General features: G+C 50.9%; 1 long non-coding RNA gene across 1 annotated transcript; it reads right to left on the bottom strand.

The window, feature by feature from the left end:
* Positions 1 to 11,895: 11,895 nt before the first annotated feature.
* LOC139829652 (uncharacterized) lies at positions 11,896 to 17,231 on the bottom strand. Its single transcript, XR_011745142.1, has 2 exons — positions 17,123 to 17,231; positions 11,896 to 12,807 (listed from the first exon to the last, which is right to left on the bottom strand). It is a non-coding gene; the product is annotated as an uncharacterized lncRNA (long non-coding RNA).
* Between the last annotated feature and the right edge of the window lie 892 nt (positions 17,232 to 18,123).

Raw genomic sequence — 18,123 nt, 5'->3', positions numbered from 1 at the left:
GGGGATTATCGAGTCTCACCCTTGAAGAGATTCCAAAGCCTACAAGATGAGGCTCTTGTTGCTGCGGAGACGTTCACTTGCCGCTTGCAAAAGCGCGTAGAAGATCTTGATCACGGCGCCACGAACGGGCATCACCTCCGTACTCGGTCACACGTTCGGTTGTTGATGAAGATGACGCCCACCTCCCGTTCCAGCGGGCAGCGGAAGTAGTAGCTCCTCTTGAATCCGACAGCACGACGGCGTGGTGTCGGTGGCGGTGGAGAACTTCGGCGGAGCTTCGCTAAGCGTGCAGGAGCTATGGAGGAGAGAGGGGGCGGCTAGGATTTGGGAGGGGGTGGCCGACCACTATAGGGGTGCGGCCAGGCTGTGGTCTTGGGGTGGCCGGCCCCCTCCCCTTGGCCCCTCATTATATAGGTGGAAGCCCCAAGTGTTGGACTACAAGTCTCCGAATAAGACCCGAACCCAAAACCTTCCATGTGATAGGGAAACCTACCCAAGGTGGGAATCCCACCCAAGTGGGATTCCCCCCTTCCATGTGGGGGGGGGGGGGGGTGGCCCGCCCCCATAGGGGGAGTCCACTTGGGACTCCTCCCCCTCTAGGGTTGGCCGGCCATGGAGGTGGAGTCCCTCCGGGACTCCACCTTCCTTGGTGGTTTCTTCCGTACTTTTCTAGAACCTTCTAGAACCTTCTATAGAACCTTCCGGATTATTTTAAATCACATAAAATGTGATGCGGGGTGGCCTTCGGTCACCTCCACACCAAGACCAACAAGTCCCCCAAGTGGACCGATGACACGAGCCCGAGTCAAAGCTCTACATGATGAGGTGAACTCGCTCCTCACCACCCTTGATCTTGGTACCCCTTTGGATGGATTGCTACCTCATGCCGACGTGCTATGTGTCATTAGGTACAAGGAGCATCAAGATCACAAAGAGGAGGGCACACCATGGTCAAGAGGAGGAGAGGAGCAGCTGGACGTGAAGATGGACATGGGGCTGGACCGGAAATCGCCCGAAGAGCGCAAGGAAGAGAAGATGGCCGGCCGGTCCAGAACCCGGTCTGACCGGCCTCCTGACCGGGACGCCCGGTCCAAACCGGGTTTTCCACATGTGCCATCCGGGCGCTATCCCGGGGCCCCGGAACCCCGTCCGGTTGACGCCCGGTCCAGGATCCGGTCTGGACCGGCCTGCCCGGTCCCAGGTCCGGTCTGACCGGCCTCCTGACCGGCCTGCACGACTTAAGTTACCCAAATCGGCCCGAACCTGTTTCACTTGTACCTTTTCGGCCCGCGACGCCTTGTAAGACTATATAAGCCCCCAGGACGCCCCTTCACCTCTTTAGACTTGTTTTGAACTCAAACCTACCTTTGAGCTTAGTCTCCCTTGGGTATCATCCCTCTATAATCAAGGCACCTTGGTTGTTGACTTTGATCTTGTTGAGTGAGATTCTAGTACAAGTTACTCTCTCTCCCTCACCAAGCTCTTCCTCTCCAACCCCAATCTCTCACCGGGAATTCTGCCATGGCCTCTTCCTCGGAGATTCTATTGGCGTGGTCCATCGAGCCACGGAGGTAAGCATCGGGTGTATCGGGTTGGTGTGCGTGCGTGAGTCTCGGAGTTCCTCGTGTTCGTCGTGTTCTTCGTGTTCCTCGCGTTCTTCCATCTTCCCCCTTGGTTTCGAAGTCAATCCGCGAGATCGGGCCACACACGGGGTCTTAGACCTCATCATATGGTATCAGAGCTCTTGGTTACCGCGGATTTGACCTTCCACCCACTCGATTTCGTTCCTAGAAATTTTTCCAAAAAAATCCCCAAAAATAGCCCCAAATTGCCTCTTGACCGATCTGTGATTTGGTTGCGTTTTGAGTGGTTTTGGTCCGTGGATCTGGTGTTGTTGTGCTTGATCTACTATTCCCCCAACTTTGAGCCTCCGATTCCATCGTTTCCCTTCGTTTTGGTCGATTTGGTTTTGGTTTGGGGAAGAACAGGAGAGAGAAAGCTCCAAATCGCGAAATCCGGTTTCGGACCCGGTCAACCGGGCCCACGACCGGATGAGCCAGCACAGAACCCGGTCGACCGGGCGGCAACCGGGCAGGCCGGTCCAGGATCCGGTCCGACCGGGCCCCAGACCGGGCGCCTCCTCGCGCCCTCCTTCGACCTCGACTTCCGGCGATCTCCACCACCACCACCACCACCACCACCACCATCGCAGGTATAACTTGCAGCTTTCACCTTGTAACCCCCCTTCCTTTTGCGATCTATCCCATCGAGCATTGCTTGTCTAGTGTTGCGAGACATTGCACGTGGCCCCGCATTGTGAGGTGTGTGTGTCGCGTTGAGTAAGGCATCCAAGCAAACACTCGTGTGGCAAGATAGCAAAAGCGAGGCTAACGCTAACATAGTGCGTGAAAAAGCCCCAAAAACACAAAAAGAGTGCGAGTAGCACCATACATCCATAAATCCATACATCCATACGCCCATACATACAAAAGTGTCCACGTGCCACCAAAGATACAAACGAGTGCAAGTGCCACCATATACAAAAGAGAAAAAGCTTTTAAGCAAAGAGAGATACGAGAAGAGAGGCCGCGTGTGAATCTTGTTGTCTCTTCCTTTGCAACCGAAGCTTTGGCTCTCCTTGTGTTAGTGTGACAACGAGCACTTATATATACACTTTTCCGCTCACTTTTGGTTGCACTAACCCCGCTTATCTCGTGTGTGTGTTCCACAACTTTTTCCGTGTTTATAGTGATCTTCACATTGACATTTGGATTTTTGGACCTCACCCACTTTTAACAACATACTCGATCTTGGATTTGTCTTTTGGCTTTCCACAACACTCGTCTAACACCATATTTGCTAGCTTTTGCGTGTGTTCCCGATACACTTGATCTTGCTTTCGGCTTGGTGGATTGCCTCAATACTATCTTACCTTGGTAAGAGTGCGAGGTAGTCTCCTTCCACTAACATACACAACATAGTTCTTGTCTTTCCATCATGGATAGGAACGGAGATACCAATAGGGATGAAGAGATCCTCCGGAACACCGAGAGGTTGGCTACTCAACACATCTATGGACGCAACGACAAGAGTTCAAGGAGCAACTCACCCTCTTCGAGACGCGCATAGATGAGCAATACGATGAGGTGGCTCACAACTTCTCCACCGTGAACCAAGACTTGGCTCTTCTTCGTGAAGCTACGGACAACTTGAATGGCCAAATGGCGGCCAATGATGCCAACATGGAGCGGCGCATGGATAGCCTCGAGCGCGCCATCACCAATTTGGGTCGCCATCGCCGACACCGCTCTACTTCCTCTTCATCAAGCTCGCCACAAGACTATTACTCTCATGGTGGCCTTTCGTCCTCAAGCTCTTCCTCAAGGCATGAAGACCATCATCGACCTCATCGCCCACAAGCTCGTCATGAAGACTCTCGCTCCAACTCTAGGCGTGGAGAGATACATCGCCATGCTTGTCCACATGAGCGTCCTCCACAAGCTCAAGGCCTTCAACAAGATCGTCACCAAGCGGATCGCCATGCCCACCATGGGCGTGACGGCCAACCCCAAGACCAAGGTCTTCAAGATCAACCTAGGCGAGACCTCCGCCGCCACCCTCACCATGACCAACGTGGTCGAGGAGAGCCACACCATGATCAAGATGAGAGACCCAACCTTGAGCATCGTCCTCAACCGCGACAAGATCTTCAACCACATCCTCACCGTGAACCAAGTGAAGCAAGCGTTCATCTTCAACGCCAACCCAATGCTATGGTTGGCCGTAGAAGACCTCCTATTCCTCCTCTAGCCGCAAGAGATGAAGGCGCCCCTCCTCGTAGAAGAACCTTGGAGGATGAAGAGAACATGTTCGGAAGACTCAAGTTCACCATGCCAAAGTTCAAGGGAGAAGAAGATGCCGAGGCCTACCTCTCATGGGCACTCAAGGTTGACAAGATATTCCGCATCCACAACTACTCCGGTGCCAAGAAGGTGGCTATGGCGTCTCTTGAGTTCGAGGACTACGCCAACACTTGGTGGGAGCAAGTCCTCACTCTTCGAGAAGAAAAGGGTGAACCTCCTATTGACACTTGGGAAGACATGAAGAAAGAGATGCATGCTCGCTTTGTCCCCACGCACTACATGACCGACCTCTTCAACAAGCTCCAAAAGTTGAAGCAAGGCACCAAGACCGTTGAGGAGTTCTACAAGGAGATGGAGCTCACTATGATGCGAGCCAACATCCAAGAGTCCGAGGAACAAACAATTGCTCGTTTCTTCAATGGCCTTACTTACCCCATCAAGAGGATCGTCGAGTTCCAACCCTACTCCAACATGGTTGAGTTGGTCCACCAAGCATCGAAGGCCGAGCGCCAAGTGATTGAGGACATCAAGTACTCCAAGGCCAAGACCTATTTCTCCTCCAAGCTCGCTACATCGACTCCTCCTACTACATCAACTCCTCATGCTACAAGTGCCAAGGCCGACGCATCCTCTACACCATCCAAGAAACCGACTATCCAAAGTCGCATGAAGCAAACGGTCTCCTCCACCGCCTCCTCTAAGGCATCCACGGGACCCTCTAGTGTCACTTGCTTCAAGTGTGGCACCCAAGGTCACAAATCGTTTGAGTGCAAGAACACCAAGGTTATGATCACTATGGAGAATGGTGACATCGAGACGCTTGATGAGGATGAATATGAAGCCCTTGTGCAAGCCGCCGTGGAAAGTGAAGAAGCTTATGAGCAAGAAAGTGGAGAAGATCCTCTCTTATGTGAACATGACCCAAGTCCCTCACTTGTGGTCACAAGGGTGCTAACCACACAACCTCATGCTATAGAAGAACAACGGTGCAACATCTTCCAAACCCGTGCCGGAATTGGTGGCAAGTCGATCAAGGTCATCATAGATGGTGGAAGTTGCCATAACCTTGCAAGCACCGAGTTGTGTGAGAAGCTCAACCTCACCCTCCGCAAGCATCCTCACCCTTACCATATCCAATGGTTGAGTGACAAGGGCAACGTCAAGATACAACATACCGTCACCGTCAACTTCAAGATCGGCCCTTATGAGGACACCATCGAGTGTGACGTGGTACCCATGACGGTGTGCCATATGTTGCTTGGCCGCCCTTGGCAATATGACAAGAAGGCTATACATGATGGACTCTCCAACACATACACCTTCAAGGTCAATGACAAGAAGTTCGAATTGCGCCCGATGACTCCTAGCCAAATCATCGCGGATAATGCGAAGGCTTTAGCGAGGGCACAACTCCGCACCCACCATAGTGAGATGAGAGGAGAGGGAGCGACCCACCACAAAGAGAGTGAGCGCCACAAGCCATATATGAGTGAGTCCAAGAGTGTCCTTCTAGCCACCAAGAGTGAGTGGAGAGAGCTCCAAGAGAACCCATCCACCATATTGCACTATGTGCTCATATGCAAGGGACCCTCGTCGGCGACTAACGACTTAACCAACATTCCTCCGTCTTTGTTGTTTCTTTTGCAGGAATTTCAAGACGTCTTCCCCGATGAGCTCCCTCATGGACTACCACCACTCCGAGGCATAGAACACCGCATCGACCTCATACCCGGCGCTCCGCTTCCAAACCGTGCCGCCTACCGCACCAACCCCGAAGAGACCAAGGAGATCCAACGACAAATACAAGATCTCCTCGCCAAAGGGTACGTCCGCGAAAGCCTTAGCCCTTGTGCGGTTCCCGTGATTCTTGTGCCTAAACCGGATGAGACGCAACGGATGTGTATGGATTGTCGCCCCATCAACGCCATTACCGTCCGTTACCGCCATCCCATTCCGCGTTTAGATGACATGCTTGATGAACTTAGTGGTGCCACGATTTTCTCTAAAGTCGATTTGCGTAGTGGTTACCATCAAATCCGCATGGCCATTGGTGATGAATGGAAAACGGCATTCAAGACCAAACTCGGTCTCTATGAATGGCTCGTTATGCCTTTCGGTCTTTCCAATGCTCCATCTACTTTCATGCGCCTCATGAATCACATCTTGCGTCCTCTCATTGGCAAGAGCGTGGTTGTCTATTTCGATGATATTCTCATCTATAGCAAAAGTCTCGAGGACCATGTGCAACATGTGAGAGAGGTTTTGTGCATCTTGCGTCATGAAAAGCTTTATGCTAACCTCCCCAAGTGCACCTTTGCTCAAAACAAATTGGTTTTCCTTGGCTTTGTGGTTTCCGCTAATGGGATTGAAGTTGATTCTTCCAAGGTGGAGGCCATCCATAATTGGCCTACTCCTACAAATGTTGGTCAAGTCCGAAGCTTCCATGGACTTGCCGGGTTTTACCGCCGCTTTGTGAAAGATTTTAGCACCATTGCTTGCCCTTTGAATGAGCTTACCAAGAAGAATGTTCCGTTTGTTTGGGGCAAGGCCCAACAAAATGCTTTTGATGAGTTGAAGAAACGCCTTACCGAAGCTCCCCTTCTTGTTCTTCCAAATTTTGCAAAAACTTTTGAGATTGAGTGTGATGCAAGTGGGCTTGGTATTGGTGGTGTTCTTATGCAAGAGGGCAAACCCGTGGCATACTATAGTGAGAAGTTAGATGGCGCACGCCTCAACTATCCTATATATGACAAGGAGCTCTACGCTTTGGTTCGTGTTCTTGAAGTTTGGCAACACTATCTTTGGCCAAAAGAGTTTATCATTCATTCCGACCATGAGTCCTTGAAATATTTGAAAAGCCAACACAACTTGAACAAACGACATGCAAAATGGGTCGAGTTCATTGAGTCCTTCCCATATGTGATCAAATACAAGAAGGGCAAGGACAATGTTGTGGCGGATGCTCTTTCCCGCAAAAACACCCTTTTGCTAACTCGTTTGGATTTTCATGTTTTGGGACTTGAAGAGATCAAAGAACTCTATCCTTCCGATTCTTTCTTTGCTCCCATATTTGAGAAGTGCTCCGTTGAACGAGGAGTGGATGATTTCTATTTGCATGATGGCTACTTGTTTAAAGCTAACAAGATTTGCATTCCCGAGTCTTCGCTTCGAAAATTGCTTTTGCAAGAGTCACATGGAGGTGGTCTTATGGGACACTTTGGTCGAGAGAAGACATATGCCATGCTCTCAACCCACTACTATTGGCCGAGAATGTACCGCGACGTCGAACGCCTTTGCCGCCGGTGCACCACATGCTTACAAGCTAAGTCTACCTCCAACCCTTATGGCCTTTACACTCCATTGCCTATTCCACATGCACCATGGACCGATATTAGCATGGATTTTGTTCTAGGATTGCCTCGCACTAAGCATGGTCATGATTCTATATTCGTGGTAGTGGATAGATTCTCTAAGATGGCTCATTTCATACCTTGCCATAAGAGCGACGATGCTTCACACATTGCTTCATTGTTTTTCAGGGAAATTGTTCGCCTACATGGAGTACCGCAAAGCATTGTGTCGGATCGAGATGTCAAGTTCATGAGTTATCTTTGGAAGTCGCTCATGGCAAAGTTTGGAGTGAAGCTCTTATTCTCATCATCCTCGCACCCGCAAACGGACGGCCAAACGGAAGTGGTCAATCGAAGCCTGTCCACCCTCCTACGCATCCTCGTGAAGAAGAACTTGAAGTCATGGGAAGAATTCCTTCCACACGCGGAGTTTGCCTACAACCGCGCCAAGCACTCGACTACATCAAGGAGTCCATTCATGGTCGTCTACGGGTTTGAGCCGCTCACGGCACTCGACATACTCCCGCTCCCCCTTCATGAGCGGATCAACATGGATTTCGACAAGCGCACCGCCGCCGTGAAGAAGCTACATGAAGAAACAAGAGCTACCATTCAAGAACATGTCCTTCGTCAAGCTACCCGCCTCAACGCCAAGAAGAAGGAACGCATATTTCAAGAAGGCGACCTCGTTTGGATCCACCTCCGGAAGGAAAGATTCCCTCATGAACGCAACTCGAAGCTCAAGCCAAGAGGAGATGGTCCCTTCAAGGTCCTCAAACGCATCAACAACAACGCTTACGTCATCGACATCCCCACCTCCAAGTACTTGGTGAGCAACACATTCAACGTTGCGGACTTGTCGCCATATCATGAAGATGAAGAGGAACAAGAGTCGAGGACGACTCTTTCCCAAGGGGGGGGGGAGATGATGCGGGGTGGCCTTCGGTCACCTCCACACCAAGACCAACAAGTCCCCCAAGTGGACCGATGACACGAGCCCGAGTCAAAGCTCTACATGATGAGGTGAACTCGCTCCTCACCACCCTTGATCTTGGTACCCCTTTGGATGGATTGCTACCTCATGCCGACGTGCTATGTGTCATTAGGTACAAGGAGCATCAAGATCACAAAGAGGAGGGCACACCATGGTCAAGAGGAGGAGAGGAGCAGCTGGACGTGAAGATGGACATGGGGCTGGACCGGAAATCGCCCGAAGAGCGCAAGGAAGAGAAGATGGCCGGCCGGTCCAGAACCCGGTCTGACCGGCCTCCTGACCGGGACGCCCGGTCCAAACCGGGTTTTCCACCTGTGCCATCCGGGCGCTATCCCGGGGCCCCGGAACCCCGTCCGGTTGCCGCCCGGTCCAGGATCCGGTCTGGACCGGCCTGCCCGGTCCCAGGTCCGGTCTGACCGGCCTCCTGACCGGCCTGCACGACTTAAGTTACCCAAATCGGCCCGAACCTGTTTCACTTGTACCTTTTCGGCCCGCGATGCCTTGTAAGACTATATAAGCCCCCAGGACGCCCCTTCACCTCTTTAGACTTGTTTTGAACTCAAACCTACCTTTGAGCTTAGTCTCCCTTGGGTATCATCCCTCTGTAATCAAGGCACCTTGGTTGTTGACTTTGATCTTGTTGAGTGAGATTCTAGTACAAGTTACTCTCTCTCCCTCACCAAGCTCTTCCTCTCCAACCCCAATCTCTCGCCGGGAATTCTGCCACGGCCTCTTCCTCGGAGATTCTATTGGCGTGGTCCATCGAGCCACGGAGGTAAGCATCGGGTGTATCGGGTTGGTGTGCGTGCGTGAGTCTCGGAGTTCCTCGTGTTCGTCGTGTTCTTCGTGTTCCTCGCGTTCTTCCATCTTCCCCCTTGGTTTCGAAGTCAATCCGCGAGATCGGGCCACACACGGGGTCTTAGACCTCATCAAAATGACATCCTATATATGAATCTTATTCTCTGAACCATTCCGGAACTCCTCGTGATGTCCGGGATCTCATCCGGGACTCCGAACAAATATTCGAACTCCATTCCATATTCAAGTTCTACCATTTCAACATCCAACTTTAAGTGTGTCACCCTACGGTTCGCGAACTATGCGGACATGGTTGAGTACTTACTCCGACCAATAACCAATAGCGGGATCTGGAGATCCATAATGGCTCCCACATATTCAACGATGACTTTAGTGATCGAATGAACCATTCACATACGATACCAATTCCCTTTGTCACGCGATATTTTACTTGTCCGAGGTTTGATCATCGGTATCACTTCATACCTTGTTCAACCTCGTCTCCTGACAAGTACTCTTTACTCGTACCGTGGTATGTGGTCTCTTATGAACTTATTCATATGCTTGCAAGACATTAGACGACATTCCACCGAGAGGGCCCAGAGTATATCTATCCGTCATCGGGATGGACAAATCCCACTGTTGATCCATATGCCTCAACTCATACTTTCCGGATACTTAATCCCACCTTTATAACCACCCATTTACGCAGTGACGTTTGGTGTAATCAAAGTACCTTTCCGGTATAAGTGATTTACATGATCTCATGGTCATAAGGATTAGGTAACTATGTATCGAAAGCTTATAGCAAATAACTTAATGACGAGATCTTATGCTACGCTTAATTGGATGTGTCCATTACATCATTCATATAATGATATAACCTTGTTATTAATAACATCCAATGTTCATGATTATGAAACTAATCATCCATTAATCAACAAGCTAGTTAAGAGGCATACTAGGGACTTCTTTGTTGTTTACATATCACACATGTATCAATGTTTCGGTTAATACAATTATAGCATGGTATATAAACATTTATCATAAACATAAAGATATATAATAATAACCACTTTATTATTGCCTCTAGGGCATATCTCCTTCAGAAAGGGGTGTCGGCGGCTGTGGTGGCTGCCATTGAGCCGAGAAGGCCTTTTATAGACGCCGGCGTTGCCAGATGAGGCGGGAAGATAGCGCGGGAAGAGGTCAGAGCGGCGGGAAGAAAGCGCGGGAAACGCGCGGTGGCGTGCGAACGCCGACAACACGTGGAGGCGGCGCAACACCGACGAGACGCCTCGCCTTCTCCTCCGTCGCCATTAAGGCAAAGCTGCTTCGTTCATGTGTCACTCCGCGTCAATAACTTCCGTCGCGAGGTAGGCGACGATTAGGTTTAAACTTGAATGTACCGCTGACGCGTCGGGCCCGCGTCTCCTCGCCTCGCTACTCGTTGTGTCCGGCATGGCCGGAGCGTACCCTGTGTAGCGGGAACGGGCTTGAGGCGCCGGACACCGTATTAAGCTGCGCCGGACAAAAAGAGGCTTTGGGGTATATGGCTGGGAACGTTTTTTGGTCCGTCGTGCTCCAAATCCTTTTGGGGAGCTTTGGGGGACGCGGTTGGAGATGCTCTTAAACTTTCAAGTTTTAGTAAATCATGGGAGTACACCATGCGCTCCCAATTTCGAGAATTCTGCGCAAGTGTCCTGCTAGAGCTTCTACTGCGCTCGCCCTGATGCGGACTAGGATGAGAGTGATGGTGTCGAATGCAGCCTGATGACAAAGGCCACATGAGATGAGGAGGAGGCAGCTGGGATACACGCTGCAAACTCACCTTCGCCACGACATCCAATTTCGTACAAGTGAAGCGGGTTTTCTTAAATGTTGTGTACATTTGGTTGGATTTTCCCCCAGTCTGTGCAGCTTTCTTTTTAGTATTTCAGATTTCGTACTTTTGTGTGCGTCCCCCTCCACTCTGCTTATTGGTCCGAGGAGGTAGCGTTTAGTTAACTTCATCAGCAACAACTGTGGATGACAGGTGAGCATAAGCGCAAGAGAAGATGAAAACTGCCTCATTGGCAAGTATTAATTGATGGTTCTGTTAGTATTTGCTGGAATCTTCAGTGATTGTTAGGCATAACCGGTTATTGAGCAGGTGCCTCTGACGATTTTTGTTGACAGCTTTCATAGAAGAATAAGTAATGTTGTTTGTGAGCTTATACATGAGCATTAAGTTACAAACAGTTATGCCTACTCGACTAAAGTATGTGATCTTTTGATTGAATTTCAACATAGATAGACAAACGATTACCTAATTTTATATGTTCTGATAGTTTTTGTGGCAGTGGATGGTTCAGCTAAGCTGAGTAGCAAATGGACATGATGTGGGCAGTTTATTTACTATATTTTCGACCGGCCTCAGAGCTTGATTCTTTTTTAACTGTGTAAAAAATAACCTTGTGATTCTGCATTCTTTGGAATTACTGTGTTCAGAAAATAGAAAGGTAGGAGTACGCAACAAAATTTGATCTTGGTGTGAGGTCAATTCCTTCTCAAAATTACATGTACTCTCACATTCAGTTATGCATATGATTTTCAAATAGACAGATTTATTTGGTTCATCCCTTGTGCACTATTACAACATTCGCCTGCTTATAGCCACTTCTTTATTTGACATTCAGGGGGGCTTTGTTTCAATGGATATCCACTTTGGTAACCTGCAGTTCTGCACCAGTTTCGGCTGGTCCGATGGTCAGCCAAAACTAGATATAGAATTAGAAGTACTTTAGTTTGCATTTCAAGTTGAAAAGCTTGCAAATTTTCCCCTGAAAAGTTCGGTGTGCTAGATAGCCAACAGACACACTCCCAGACACCACAGAATCCATCTTAACATAAAAATGACGAGTCACCAAAGTAATACTCGAAACGAAGCCAGTGGCGAGTCACATTACAGCAACAAACTCAAGGCCTACCAAATCACATTACAACAACAAAATCAAGGCCTACCGAATCACATTACAGCAACAAACTCAAGGCCAGTACCGAATCATATTACCACGACAAACAAGAAACAAGAGTACTCAAAGCCTTCTAATAGATACAACCACAGTTCAACAACAGTAGAGGTAACTAGTAACTACAGATCCAATAGATAAAAGTGCCCAGGTCTCACTTCAGGAGAGGTAACTAGAGATACCTAGTGGCAATAGATACGAATTACTAAAAAACATTAAACTTGGTATATCACAGACAGCTACCATGGTGTTGCAGTCTCACTACTGTTCACTTCTGGTGAGTTGACCCAACTACCATGGTGCCCCAGTCCCACCACAGTTCACCTATGCCCACAAGTACCAGCGATCGGAACGTCACCAGCCTCGGCATCCTCCAATGCTTTCTCATCCCTGCGAAGGAGTCCCTGCTGCAGCTGCTCACGATCCTTTCGCAGCTGCTCACGATCTTTGCGCAGCTGCTCAAGATCCTGGCGCAGCTGCTCGCAACCAGCCTGTAGCGCCTCCTGATCCCTGCGAAGCTGGTTCTGGGCATCCTCCAATGCTTTATCATCCCTGCGAAGGAGTTCCTGCTGCAGCTGCTCACGATCCTGTCGCAGCTGCTCACGATCTTTGCGCAGCTGCTCATAATCCTGGCGCAGCTGCTCGCGACCAGCCTGTAGCGCCTCCTGATCCCTGCGAAGCTGATCACGCCGCATCTGCTGCTGCTGTTACTGCAGCTGGGATTGCTCTCGCCTGAGCTCACGTTCGGCCTGGGAGTTGTAGGCAGTGAGGTGAGAGCCGATCGTCATGACCTGTCAAGACAGTAATTTCTATCATAATGCCTTCCAAGATGTCTTCTTTGAACAAATTTAGCATTACAATATGCAAATGAAACAGGTTCACAGAAGTACATAGCAAATCCACAAACTGGCATAACCAGTTACTCCCTCCGTTTCTTTCTATAGTGCCTATAGATTTTTGACATTTGTTTCAGAATATAAGGTTTTAGCTTAGCTTTTTTTCAATTACCCCCTCCCCGTTCAGCTCCCAAATCGTGCAGCTCCCAAATTTGTTATGGTAAGTTAGAAATATATGAATTTCCCAATTTTTACGTTGATCTCAAATCGTTCAGCTAGGAGTCTTGTGTAAAAAATACTCTTACGCTAATTTCCGTGCCAAAAAACTATAGACACTATAGAATGGAACAGAGGGAGTATTATTCATTTAGAGCTGCTCATTAGCAAAGGAGTGAAAAAGGAAGCTTGTGTAGATCGACCGTTTCAGGAAACAATACAGTGCAATACAAAAGAGAGTATGAATGCAGATATGCAGGATGCAATAGTCAGAAGTCAGATTAAAAGTCAGTTTCCTTTCCATATTAGATGCATAGGTCATGAAAGAAATTAGTCGGGTAGGCTAAACAAGTGGACAGTTTAGGTTACGAAAGAAGGTTCAAACAGAGCTAACTAATGCTTCACCTTCAATCCACGGCATGCCATTATTAATAGAGGGAATGACTCAAACATAACAAGACATGCACAGGGACGGAGCTGCCTTGTAAGCGCTGGGGTCAGCTGACCCCAGTGAAAATTGTCATATCCTTCACTAATTAGCAGTAATGGATGTGTAATTATAGAGAATGACCCCAGTGAAATTCAAGTATCATACAACTGACCCCATTGGAAAACAATTCTAGCTTCGTCCCTGGACATGCAGCATGTTTACTATAGAGAACAGTTTGAAGCATTTAGTGCATTGAAGTAGTCCAAGAACGAACTAAGATGCAATTCAGTAGGCACCCAGACATGACTGCACATGGTCACAAGGGCAAACTTATCATCAAGTGGAATTTCAGATAAGCTATATAAGATAGCATCTCATAAGCAATATAGCAATGTAGCATTTAGGGTGGAATTTCAGATAAAGCAATGCAGCAACATAGCATTTCAAGTGGAATTTCAGATAAAGCAATACAGGAATGTAGCATTTCATAAGCAAAGCAAGCTTGGCGTTTTATTGGCGCAATGTTTTAAGACCAGCTTCCAATCCAAAAGGCGCAAATAAATCTGACGCCAGTATAGGTCTCCCTCTCAGGGCCCCAAATCACCCAATATCCTAGGCAGCAGCAACCTCCAAAATCTGGCTACAGGACGCCAACGACCGCGCCCCGTCCTCGTTGTGGCCGAATCTGGGTGCCCAATCAACTTCACCATGCTAACTTTTGACCATAAGGGCATCTCCAGCAGGACGGGCGACGCATTTCGGACGCCAAGACGGCCGCGTCGCGTCCGTTTGCGCCGGTCCAAACGATCGAAATCGACCGTGCGTCCGATACCGTCGAGGTGGCTCCAGCGGCACGACGCATACTTTTTTCCCTTTGATAAAAGCCATAATTTACATTAATAAAAAACATAAAAAGACTTAAAAAAGGCCATAAAGGCCTGCTAAAACCTAGCTATTGGCTCTCATCGTCAGTGACGAGGTCGATGAACTCCGGCGTCGGCTATGGAAGCTGGTACGCCGATGGTGGATGAGGAAGGGCAGGCTGCGGCAACTGCGGCCAGGCCGTCAGTGGCGCAGGAGACTGTGGTGAAGATGGCCACCGTCCCAGGCCGTTGAAGGAGCAGCAGCCAGCACGCCGTCGTGGAACGCGTCGACGTGGCCGGAGGAGTCGCCGGCCTCCCCTGCACGAGCGCCGACTCGCGAAGCTGGATGGCGAGCCCGTCCCACATAGCGAGCTCGTTCAGCTTGTCGAGCTCGCTATTGACCAGTGCCATGGCAATGGCCTCCTCCTCGCTATTGTCCGGCGCCGGGTCTCCGAATTCCACGCCGGCCCACCGTCGTTGTGGTCGTAGTCTGTGCGCTCCGCCTCCTCGTCCTCCTCTTCTTTCGCGGCGATCTCGCTGTTGAATTAGTCGAGGTCGCCGAGGTATCCAGCTCGCGGCGCGCGTCGAACTCCCACGTCCCGAACGAGATCCAATTGTATAAGTTTAGCGCGTACGCCAGATCTTCTCGGAGATCGGCCGACAAGATCGCTCGGTGGCGACACACCTCGTCACGGCGCTCTCGGCCCTCACGTGACACGGGGGACCGGCACGCGCCTGGAGTTGAGGTAGCAGCCTCCTCAAGGCTGGTTTGCGTCCGGCAATGGCACCGGCTGGTTTTCCTCCGAGAGGCGGCGCGCGAACTCCATGCGGACGTACCGGCCAACCCGCGGCTTTTGCCGGACCGCGAGCCGCTAGCCTCGTGGTCGTTTTTGATCTTGCAAAACGGCCAACATTTCTTCCCCATGGCGTCGGTCGGGTTGATAGGGTGGACTCTGGCAATGGTGTGGTCGGGGAACATGGGGGCCGATAGCGAACCTTTAAGAGGCTCGGATGCCATCTCGCCTTCAATGTCCTGCCACTGCGACACCGCCCACCAGCGTACGCTCGCGAAAGCCGAGGTGCGCCATTAACGCGGCCCTGAAAAGCTGCAGCGCGCCGCCCGTAAGTTATGCCACGGAAGATGAAACATCTGTGCCGGTGCCAGCGGGTCTGTGCAAGCACCGGGCGGACGACTGCTGCCTCCGTGCAGCATCCGTAAAGACGCAAACCTGCTGTAATCTTGGGCCATGTTTGCGTCACTGCGGATGACCCGGTCACTATGCGTCATCCCACTGGAGCGGGTTCCATACGCATTTTTGTTTGGTCGTTTCGCGCGTTTGCATCGCCCCGTTGGAGATGCTCTACCGCACGAGATCGTACGACTCGATGGCCGCCTCCCAACTCTAGCGCTTGTATCCTAAACTAGGATTCGCGTTTGTGGTCAGACCCAACACGCGCAGTTCAACCAAATGTTCTGATAGATCAAACCAATTTGTATCCATGTACGAGTAGTAGCCAGCGTCTACCCAGCTAACAAGATCTTTGATGTGAGAGGGGGGGTGAGGGGGAATGCAGGTTCACCTTCCCGCGGATGGATGGTGAGTTGTTGGTGCTTGAAGAGAGTGAGAGCTCGCGAGGCCGAAGAAGCTGAAAAGCGAGCGCGGCGGCGGACGCGGGGTGTGGTTTTTATAAGGAATGGGAACCCTAGCCGGCGGACGGGGCTTGCGGATTGTTTGAAAGAGCGGGCGGGGGCTTGGTCCTCCCTCCCTACTAGAGGGAGGCGCATTCGTTGGCTGAATCGTTTATCCCGAAGGAACACGCTAAATGGGGTCAGAATAACCAAACCGCGTTCGTTGCAATGGAGGCGTATTCGTCTTCGGCTAGAAGACGCGCGAAATGGAGTTTTGGCATCTGATGTCTTCAAACCGATGGAGAAGCCAGCAGAATCTGGATCGGAAGAGAGAGAAGAGAGAGCCTGCTGCTGTGGGGGCAGCCTGGTGCTCGCCTGCTTCGACAAGGTTGGTGGTTGGTGGAGAGCGTCTTCGCTTCTTCTCTCTGGCTTCGGCTAGAGACGGCGACGGCGAGGCAGCGGTGGCTCGGGGATGTTTCCCCGCCGATGTTCGGTCAACGACTTCCATTCCGGCGGCTGCGTCGGATGACTCTTGCGGTTCTGCAACGCTGCTTGGCTGCTAACGAGCCCTGGCTGTTCTTGGGTCTGTCGCAGGCTCGCCTTTTTTCTCCGATGACGTTCCGGCGGCATTGGTGTTCGGCGCGGGCGGGCAGTGCGGTGGTTGAGCTACAGGACCTGCAGGGTCTTCTTTGATATTTTCTGCTTTCAGTGGGTTCTTTTCGCTCTTTGTCTTGGGCAGGTGGCCTTCGGGTTGCTTCTAGGGTGTGGGTGCGTGTTCGGTCCTCGTTGTAATCCTGTTTGAACACGTTCTTGTTTCCTCAAAAAAAAAAAGAATCTGGATCGGAAAACCGGATCGACAGGTGCATGTGTGGAATGGAACTCGATATCAGATCTGTAGCAGAAAAGGTTGAGAAAACTGACGATACTTAGTCGCGGAGAAATGATGCAAAATGTGAGCCAGTAAGACTCGGCTCATCCTGTCGGCATGGCCAACTATACCAAGCTCACAAGGCTAAGAGGGGTACTGAGAGAACTCATCAGATTTGGCGAAGACAAACTCGAATTGTGTAAGACGTGGATTCAAACCCAAAACTCAAATTCAGTTCACAAGGTCTGAGGAAAGCCTCATACCTTTGGCAAAACACCATGGTAACCAATCTCCTCTGTGAACTCGCAGAGAACAGACCTTCCCCGTTCATACTACAGAAGCAGGAGCGCGTGCAGGTGTATGTGCCTTAGGGCATCTCCAAGGGGCGACCCAAACCGCGCCCGCGCGTCCGAATGGGTCGAATCGGACAAAAACGCGGCCCAGCGCGCGGACCCATCCCTAAAACGGATGGCCGCGGCGTCCGGGACGACCCAAACCCGGCCAAATCTGGGACGAGTTTGCGTGGCCGCGGACGCCGGATGTTGGTCGCTCGCGTCCTCCCCTTGTCTGCCCCTGGCCCGCCTGTCTGTCTCCCAAAACACAAACCCCTCGCACACATCTCCCGCCGCTCCGCCGCCAGCCAAGGACCGGCGATTTGGGAGAGGCGTCGACGCCGGCCACCATCGTCGACACGCCGGCAAGCGGGGCGGAAGCATAGGTCGCGGCCCCGCGCTGCTTTCGCCGCGTCGTAGCAGAGTCGGAGGACGTCGTCGCCATCGCCGCTGTCCTCCCACCGTCGCGAGACCTCCCGCCGTTCGCAGCTGCGCCGTTGCCGCCGGAGGTGAGCTCTCGTGCACCGTGTTTGCAGACCGCAAGTCGGCCGAGATGGCCATGGCCTGCAGGTCCCTACGGACGCACAGGATGGCCTCCGCGTGCGACGTGTTCGATGAAATGGGCATACTAAAATTTGTATCATTTTTTCATTTTTTTTGAATAATACTTTATCCTTCATTACGTGGACAATGTAATGTGTAATAAATTTTGAGCATTTGAACTATTTTATATATTTTCTACAATTTATTTTGTGTTTTTATAGTGGATTTACAAGAAAAAGTACTGTACGGGGCCGCGACCCAAACCTGCCGCATTAGGCGCAGGGCACGACCCAAACGGACGCGCGGACGCGGGGCTCCGTCCGCGCGTCCGCTCGGCCACCCAAACGGCCCAAAACGGACGGTCCAGCGCGTCCGTTTGGGTCAGCCGG

This window comes from Lolium perenne, chromosome 5, assembly GCF_019359855.2.
Source record: "Lolium perenne isolate Kyuss_39 chromosome 5, Kyuss_2.0, whole genome shotgun sequence".
In the NCBI taxonomy this organism is placed as follows: Eukaryota; Viridiplantae; Streptophyta; class Magnoliopsida; order Poales; family Poaceae; genus Lolium; species Lolium perenne.
The sequence above is the reverse complement of the archived record's forward strand: the minus strand, read 5'-3'. Positions and strand labels throughout refer to the sequence as shown.